The sequence below is a fragment of the Lathamus discolor genome, chromosome 15 (genome assembly GCF_037157495.1).
Source record: "Lathamus discolor isolate bLatDis1 chromosome 15, bLatDis1.hap1, whole genome shotgun sequence".
Lineage (NCBI taxonomy): Eukaryota > Metazoa > Chordata > Aves > Psittaciformes > Psittacidae > Lathamus > Lathamus discolor.
This window is the reverse complement of record NC_088898.1, coordinates 11,925,576-11,934,788: the sequence shown is the minus strand read 5'-3', so window position 1 is coordinate 11,934,788 and position 9,213 is coordinate 11,925,576. Positions and strand designations below refer to the sequence as shown.

At 45.8% G+C, this 9,213-nt stretch overlaps 1 long non-coding RNA gene across 1 annotated transcript; it reads right to left on the bottom strand.

Annotated features, from left to right (window-relative positions):
- Positions 1–856: 856 nt before the first annotated feature.
- On the bottom strand, positions 857–9,010 carry LOC136022305 (uncharacterized). The gene is made up of 3 exons (XR_010616120.1): positions 8,871–9,010; positions 2,079–2,222; positions 857–1,585 (listed from the first exon to the last, which is right to left on the bottom strand). It is a non-coding gene; the product is annotated as an uncharacterized LOC136022305 (long non-coding RNA).
- Positions 9,011–9,213: the final 203 nt, after the last annotated feature.

Genomic DNA, 9,213 nt, shown 5'->3' with positions numbered 1-9,213 from the left:
AAAACTATTGAATTTATTTTTGCATTTAACTCTATAACCAAGATAAACTTTAAAGTAACACATGCGTATGCGAGGTTGTAACCTCAAGCACGGACGTATAGATATGCTGATGCTAAGCCTGATGCTAACTGCAGATATCCGGTAATGTAAACAAGGCTTGACACCTATTGTGTAGAAGTCACAAAACAGGAAGATTTGAGACCTTCGATTCAACAATCTTCAAGGAAGGAAGATAAAGGCCTCTAGCAGCAGACTGGCGCAGACTCGGATCATACCATAAAAGGACACTTTACAATATGTGAAAGGACACGTATACCAGACACAAAAGAGTATAAAAAGAGAGAATCTTTGGGAGTAGGTGTGCGTCGTAGGTGGAGCGGAGACTCCCCGGCGCACCGAGCGCTGCTTGCTTATTGCCTCTCAATACTAATCAATTGTAAATAAAATTAATCAGACAAATTCACGTCTGTGGCAAGTTTTTATAACAAAATTTGTGACCCCGACGTGATCTCTGTGTGGCTGCTTGGGACTGTAGCTCTTACGAGGGGCGCCCCTACAAATTGTGGCTCGGGAGTTGTAGTCTCGGGTAGTCTCAAGAGATCAACGAACAGAGAGGCAATAACCAAGGAAATCGAGCTCCCGGAAAACTGCAGTATAAAATACCCGTCATTCTTGTGCGCGAAGGCCCGGACGAGAACAACGGACTGTAAGTATCGTTCGGTTGGGTGGGAAGGCCGGTGTGTTCCTCTCGCCGTAATTCCAGGCATCCTTGAGGGAACTGGTTGGTGTAGAGACAGAGTGAATGTTTGTGTCTGAAACGCAACAAAGTTGCCTAATTGCATGATACTGGGTGTAACCGAGACACAGACCGAGCATCCTGGGTCTGTAAAGCACGGGCCGAGTTGGGACCTCTGTAAGACCCTGGTTTAATTTCTTTAAAAAGGCATTCTTTTTGGTCAAAAAAGACACTTCTACCTGCTCTCCTGTCCTTCTCATTTCTTGATATCCCTCTCTTACCTGGGTCTGAAAGGTGAATGACTCCAAGCTGTTTGCCAATTTCTCTCTTTCTTGTTTCTCTAGATATCTGATTGTCAAGTCTTAGAGTCTAGCATGCAAAGAGAACAGTAATCAGAGGTAGCAAGTGCCTTTAGCTGAGCAGCACATCATATACATAAGCTTCTGATGACAGCAGCGCTATATGAGCCACCACCATTCCAAAGCAATTTACTTCCTTTACGTGGAGCTTTAACCCAGCAGAGCCATTTCAAACATCCCTTTTTCATCAAGCTCTTCACTTCGTCCTCCAGCAGGTAGGGCACATCATTTACACCCAGTTCCAAGAGGACCTCATGGACAAGTTTCTGCTTCTTGGGTGCTTTGATCTTCTTCCCTTCCTCTGTTCTGGTAACCGTGCTGTCACTGGAATTTTTGTACGGTTCTTCCTTTTTCACATTTTCTCTATTTCCTTTGGGATCCTTAACAGAAAATTTACGTTCTCAGGCAGTGGAACAGATTTGCGTGTTTTCCAGATTTTTTTCTCAGGGCAGGGGACAAACACGGAAAGAAGAGTTCACCTGCGTACATTCTGTGAGAGAAACAGTGATGTTTTCACAATATCGGGGATGGGGCTTTGCAATATTAAGACTTTGCAATAGTGGGGCCGGGGCTAAGTTACTAAGGAAATGAAACAAAGGTTTTGAAATACGATGACTTAAACAGACACACTCTTTGGTTAAAAAGAATGCTATCTTTGTACGACATATGAAACTTAGCTGGTGCAAACTGGTTCTGTAGTTAAACAGTAATTTTGGGTACAACCTGTCTGCCAGAGAATTATGAAATTGAACCATAAAAGGAGAGAAAGAGGCATACAAAATAGAATAAGGGAAGGTGTGACCAGAGGCGGGACAGTTAGCACATAGGTTATACATGTCAGATACGCTGTAAAGCTTGGAGTCACCACCCAATGGGAAAACGTAGGAAAAGGGAGGGAACATGCAGACAGGATAGGAAAAAACAAATCAAAGTTCTGGATACTTGCCAGGAAGCTCGTTTTCACACAAACGTTAAGTAAATACCTGCTTCACTTCTGTGTCTGACCAAGGTCTGCCTGAACCTAGAGACTGTTTCTCACAATTCAACTTCTCAGACACCAAAATCCAAGACAATTTCCTCAGCGGGATGCTCACCAGAGATTCCATCTTCTTGCCTTCTTCCTTTTTCTGGGAAAAAATAAGTGAGTAGAGACAGCATGTGAGTGACACCCTCTCAAAGCTCACTCTGTACTGAAGACGCCCAGCAACATCTTTCAAACCTGGCTTTTCAAACCTGCACTCTGAGGTAGGAAAGTGAGGAGAGACAGCAATGTGTGTGTCACCCTTGCAACTCTCACTCTGTGCTGAATATAGCGACAGAGATCATTCACTCCTGGCTCTTTGGTTCTGGGAGCTGAGTTCAAACGTTTGTGCTTTACTCTGCTGTGCTCAGCCGATACAAGGCACTGGTGATATTGGGTTCAAATGGACTTTGCAGTAGGAAAATGAGAAGTGACAGCAATGCGTGTGTCACGCTTGCAAAGCTCACTGTGTGCTGCAGATGCCCAGACAGATCATTCAAACCTGGCTCTTTGGCTTTGAGAGCAGAGTCAAAATGTTCGCGCACTACTATGCTGTTCTCAGATGAGACAGGGCACCGGAGATGTTGGATTAAAATGGACTTTGAGGAATGAAAGTGAGGAGAGATAACAATCTGTGTGTCACCGTTGCAAAGCTCAGTGTGTGCTGGAGATGCCCAGCCAGATCATTCAAATACGGCTGTTTGGCTCTAGGAGCAGAGATCAAATGCTCGTGGTCTACTCTGCTCTGCTCAGCCGAGAGCAGGCACCGGAGTTGTTGAATTCAAATGGACTTTGAGGTAGGAAAGTGAGGAGAGACAGCATGTAAGTGTCACGCTAGCAAAGCTCACGGTGTGGTGAATATGACCAGCAACATCTTTCAAACCTGGCTCTTTTCCTGTGGGAGCAGAGTTCAAAAGTTCGAGCTCTACTTTGTTTTTCTCAGCCGACACAAGGCACCGGAGATGTTGGATTCAAATGACCTTTGAGTTAGGAAAGTGAGGAGAGACAGCAATGTGTGTGTCACTGTTGCAAATCTGACTGTGTGCTGAATATGACCAGGTGGAGCTTTCCCTCCTGGTACTTCTGCTGTTATAGCAGAGTCCAAACTTCGCTGCTCTACTCACCCTGCTGCTGCTCACAGACTGAGGGCACAGGAGATGTTGGATTCAGTTTTACTTAGAGGTAGGAATATAAGAAGTGACAGCAATGTGTGTGTCCCAGTTGCAAAGCTCACTGTGTGTTCCAGATGCCCTGGAGCAGCTTTCTGGCCTTGCTCTTCAACAGTGGTAGCAGAGTCCAAACTTCATTGTTCTGATCACTCTGCTACTGCTCAGCAGAGAGCGGGAACGAGAGCGATTGGATTCAAATGCAGTTTTAGGAGAAGAAGTGAGAAGAGACATCAATGTGTGCTGAAGATGCCCAGAAGCTTTCCCTCCTGTTTCTTCGGCTCTTTTTGCAGAGGCCACACGTTACTGCTCTTCTCACTCTGCTGCTGCTTAGCAGAGAGCAGGCGCAGTATCATTTTTATTTAAATGCGGTTTTAGGAGATGTTAGCTAGCGATAGCAATGTGTGTGTCACAGTTGCAAATCTGTCTGTGTGCTGAAGGAACTTTTTGACCAAGCTCTTTGCCTCTGTTAGCAGAATCGAAACTTTACTGCTCTACTCACTCTGCTGCTGCTCAGCAGAGATGGGGCACTGGAGAGTTTGGATTGGATTGGACTGTTAGGAGATAAAACCATTAGCAATAGCAATATATGTGTCATAGTTGCAAATCTGACTGTGTGCTGAAGATGCCCGGAAGAAGCTTTCCCTCCTGGCTCTACTGTTCTGTTTGCAGAGGCCAAACATTACCTTTCTTCTCACTCTGCTGCTGCTCAGCAGAGAGCGGGCAACCAAGAGGTCTTATTCAAATGGAGTTTCAGGTGATAAAGTGATTAGCTATAGCAATGTGTGTGTCACAGTTGCAAATCTGACTGTGTGGTGAAGATGACCAAGAGAAGCTTTCCGGCCTGGCTCTTCGGCTGCAGTAGCAAAGTCCAAACTTCACTGTTCTGCTCACTCTTCTGCTGCTCAGCAGAGTGTGGGCACCGGAGAGGATAGATTCAAATGGACTTTTAAGAGATAAAGCTGTTAGCTATAGCAGTGTGTGCGTCACTGTTGCAAACCTCACTGTGTGCTTCTCAAAAGCAGCTTTCTGGCCTGGCTATTCAACTGTCGTAGCAGAGTGCAGATTTCACTGTTCTACTCGCTCTGCTGCTGCTCACAGAGACCGAAAACCTGAGAGGTTAGATTCAAACACTGTTTTGTGAGATGAAGTGAAGAGTGACAGCGATGTGTGTGTCACTGTTGCAAATCTGACTGTGTGCTGAAGATGCCCAGCAGCATCTTTCACTCCTGGCTCTTTGACTGTGTTATCAGAGACCAAACGTTAGTGCTATACTCACTCTGCTGCTGCTCAAACAAGAGCAGGCATTGTAGAGGTTGGATTAAAATGGACTTTGCTGCAGGAAAGTGAGGCGTGTCAGCAATGTGCGTCACAGTTGCAAAGCTCACTGTGTGCTGAATATGATCAGCAGGAACTTTCCCTCCATGGTCTTCTGCTGTTTTAGCAGAGTCCAATCTTCACTGCTCTACTCACTCTGCTGCTGCTCACAGCGAGCAGGCACAGGAGATGCTGGATTCAGTTTTACTTTGAGGTAGGAAAGTGAGGAGCAACAGCAACGTATGTGTCACAGTTGCAAAGCTCGCTGAGTGCTGAAAATGCTCAGAAGAAGCTTCCCCTCCTGGCTCTTCTGCTCTGTTTGCAGACTCCATACGTTAACTTTCTCTCTGCTGCTGCTCAGCAGAGAGCAGGCACCAGAGAGTTTTATTGAAATGGAGTTTTAGGAGGTAAAGCAATTAGTGATTGCTATGTGTGTGTCACAGTAGCAAAGCTCAATGTGTGCTGATCAGAAGCGGCTTTCTGGCCTGGTTCCTTGTCTTTGTTGACAGAGTCCAAACTTGACTGATCTGGTCACTCTGCTGCTGCTCAGCAGAAAGTGGGAACCAGAGAGGTTGTAATCAAATGCAGTTTTATGAGATCAAGCGGGGAGTGACAGCAATGTGTGTGTCACAGTTGCAAATCTGACTGTGTGCTGAAGATGCCCAGCAGAAGCTTTCTGGAATGGCTCTTCAAATGTGGTAGCAGAGTTCAAACATCACTGTTGTGCTTACTCTGCTGCTGCGCAGCAGAGAGCGATCAATAGAGATGTTTTATTGAAATGGTGTTTCAGGAGATAAAGCAGTTAGCGATAGGTGTCATGATGTGTGTGTCACAGTTGCAAAGATCACTGTGTGCTAAAGAAGTCCAGAAGGAGCATTTTGACATAGCTGTTCTGCTCTGTTAGTTAACCCAATCGTTAACTGCTCTTCTCACTCCGCTTCTGCTTAGCAGAGAGCAGGCACATGAGAGGTTGGATTCAAATGGACTTTTAAGAGATAAAGCTATTAGCTATAGCAACGTGTGTGTCACTGTTGCAAACCTCATTGTGGGGTGACATCTGTTGGAACGATGGTACTGCATGGTACAAGTAATCCAGGAGGTTCCTCGATTGTGTGGAAGACAGCTTCCTTCTGCAAGTAATAGAGGAGCCAACAAGGAGAGGTGCCATGCTTGAACTTGTGCTCACCAACAAGGAAGGGCTTGTTGAGAATGTGGTACTCCAGGGCAGCCTTGGATGCAGCGATCACAAGAGGGTCGAATTTGAGATCCCCATGAGAGTGTGAAGAGCGTGTAACAAGCTCACTGCCCTGGACTTCAAAAGAGCAGACTTTGGCCTCTTCAGGAGCCTGCTTAGTAAGGTTCCATGGGATTTATCCCTGGAGTGAAGAGGGTCCCTAGACTCTTGGTTGATATTCAAGGATCACCTGCTACAAGCTCAGGAGTGCTGCATCCCAACAGGAAGGAAGTGCAGCAGGAGGGCCAGGAGACCTCCTTGGTTGGATAAGGATCTGCTGAGGAAAATTCAAAGGAAAAAAGAGGCTTATAAAAAATGGAGGCAAGGACAGGCGGCCTGGGTAGAGTACAGGGATGTTGTCGGGGATGCTAGGGACCAGGTTAGGAAGGCTAAGGCCCAGTTAGAATTAAACCTAGCCAGAGATGTTAAGGATAACAGGAAGGGATTCTACAGGTACATAGCAAACAAAAAACAGACTAGGGACAACATAGGCCCCCTGAGGAAGCTCTTGGGGGAACTGGCTACACAGTATTTGAAGAAGGCTGAGGTTCTCAATGACTTCTTTGCCTCGGTCTTCACTGGCAAATTCTCGAACTGCACCACACAGGTCTTAGAAGGTAGACGCAGGGACTGTGAGAATGAAAACCTTGGGCCCTCTGTAGGAGAGGATCTGTTTTGAGACCATCTTAAAAATCTGAATGCGCACAAGTCCAAGGAACCTGATGGAATCCATCCGCAGGTCCTGAAGGAGCTGGCGAATGAAGCTGCTAAGCCACTGTCCATCATATCTGAAAAATCATGGCAGTCAGGTGAAGTTCCCCACGACTGGAAAAAGGGAAATATAACCCCCATTTTCAAGAAGGGGAAAATGGAAGATCCGGGGAATTACAGACCAGTCAGTCTCACCTCTGTGCCTGGTAAAATCTTGGAGCACATTCTTCTGGAAGGCATGCTAAGACACATGAAAAACAACAAGGTGCTTGGTGACAGCCAGCATGGCTTCACTATGGGGAAATCCTGCCTTACCAATTTGGTGGCCTTCTACAAATGGGGCTACAGAATTTATGGATAAGGGTAATGCAGTTGGCGTCATCTACCTGGACTTGTGCAAAGCATTTGACACTGTCCCACACAACATCCTTCTCTCTAAATACAGTTAAAAGCAAAAATAAATTCAATAGTTTTCTAAGTTACTGACACGAATCACACGCACATTCCTCACAATATGAATTATTATATTAAGTATATTAATAATCAGGGACTCAAACCCCTTTCCACCACCATTTGAACCATTTCAGGGAACTGAAATTAGTGGTGGACTAATTGCGATAGGTCTCCCAGGCCACATTCATTATCTTTCCCAAATCATATTGGTCCTTTCCTTCCTTCCTCAAATTCAGGATCAATAGTAGTATATTTATGCATCACCTCTTTTAATCTTTCCACAAATCCATACGGTGATTCATTTGTATCTTGCTTTACTTTATATAGCTCAGACCAGCTCACTGCCCTGGGGACCACATTCCTAATACCAAATAAAATCTACCTCCCGTATTGTTTCAAAGCCTGCCTGTCCTGGTCCCGGTTAGGGTCTCAGTTAGGATTGGGGGTAGGTACTTGAAGATTCACTGTACCTGCCCATATGCCTTCTCTTATTTGTTGCATTACCGCTGTCCAAGCCATATGAATAATCATATTCCTGTCAACACTCTCAAAAGCATGATGCATGATTACCAGCCACTTGTTTCCAAATATTCTAATCTGTAATGGTGAACGGAATCTTCATCATGACCAGACCATCGTGGCCCACAGCTTGTCTTAAAGGCGCAATCAGAGTTTCCCCTCATTTTCCTCTAGTTTGCCCTGCTGTAGGGCTAAAACCTTCAGCCCCCTCTAATATCTCTGGTGCCTGTGCTGGTGCTTGTGTTTAATTCTCATTGTCAGTACCTTCAGCCCCATTGCTCACAATACCCCTTCTCTGGGCGGCTACCATCAAATCCAGATCCTCCGCATTCCTCAAAGTCTGGTGCATAACTGTCCTATGCTGCACCAAGAGCAACAGCGTTTAAGCAAATTTTACTGTCTTTCTCCAAGGACAATACTAACAGGTCCTGGGGTGCAAAACTAAAGCTAAAATCCTTTTGCTGTTCCAGATGATATCTCAAAGTGAAAAACATTTCTGCATAAGCTACTTCATCCCACTTTCCTTCTCGTCTCAAGAATAACATCCACCATTGATAACAGTATTTTACCAGAGTCACCTGAGTAACTGAACTCCTCAGGGGTCCACCACTTTGTTCTGAAGTCTCCCAAGTGACCAAGCCACCCAGGAGTTCACCAATTTGTTTCCAGTGTTGCAAAATGCAACCCAGGGGTGTTTCTTCAACCCCCCTAGGGAGGCAGTGATCCTGACCTCCACCCAAATTGTTACAAAATGCAACCCAGTGGGGGACCTTTTCAGAATCCTCCCTTTGGAGGCAGTGGTACCCATGATCCTGACTGCTACCAAATACCAAAGTCCAGACCACCAAAACCAAACTACCTTTTACCCAACATGCAGGGTGTTCCACTGCTCCTTACATGGAAAGGGACCAAAAAGAATGCCTTTTTAAAGAAATTAAACCAGGGTCTTACAGAGGTCCCAACTCGGCCAGGGGAGCTGTGGTTCTTTCAGGGAAAAACCCCTCATGCTGGCATGAAGGTCCCAGACACTCCACAGATACGTGGGAAACATGGCTGGGTTTCCCTATTCGGGCGCCAAATTGTTACCATAAAAGTCGGTCAGAGAAACTTTCAGTTTGGAGTAAGTCGTGGTTTAAGCCCAGCCGGCAACCCAAAACCATGCAGCTGCTCGTTCACTCCCCCTCTTCTTCCTCCCCCAGCTCCCGAAGAGATGGGGAGGAGAACCAAAAGAATGTAACTCCCACGGGTTGAGGTAATGACAGTCCAGTAACTAAGGTTAACAAAACCATTACTGCTACCACCAATAATAATAATGATAAGGGAAATAAGAAGGCAAGAGAATACAACCACTCACCACCCACCGATACCCAGCCCAATCCGAGCAGAGATATAGGCCTTCCAGGTAACTGCACCCAGTTTCTATACTGGGCATGACATGCTGTGTTATGGAATACCTCTGTGGGTAGTTCGGGTCAGGTGTCCTGTCTCTGCTTCCTCCCAGCTTCCCCTCCTCCCTGGCAGAGCACGAGGCTCAGAAAGTCCTTGGTCAGAGTAAACATTACTTAGCAACAACTGAAAACATTAGTGTCATTAGTGTTGTTCCCAGGCTGAAAGTCAAAAACACAGCACTGCACAAGCTACTAAGAAGTAGAAAAATGACTGCTACTGCTGAACCCAAGACAGTTCATATTACCGTG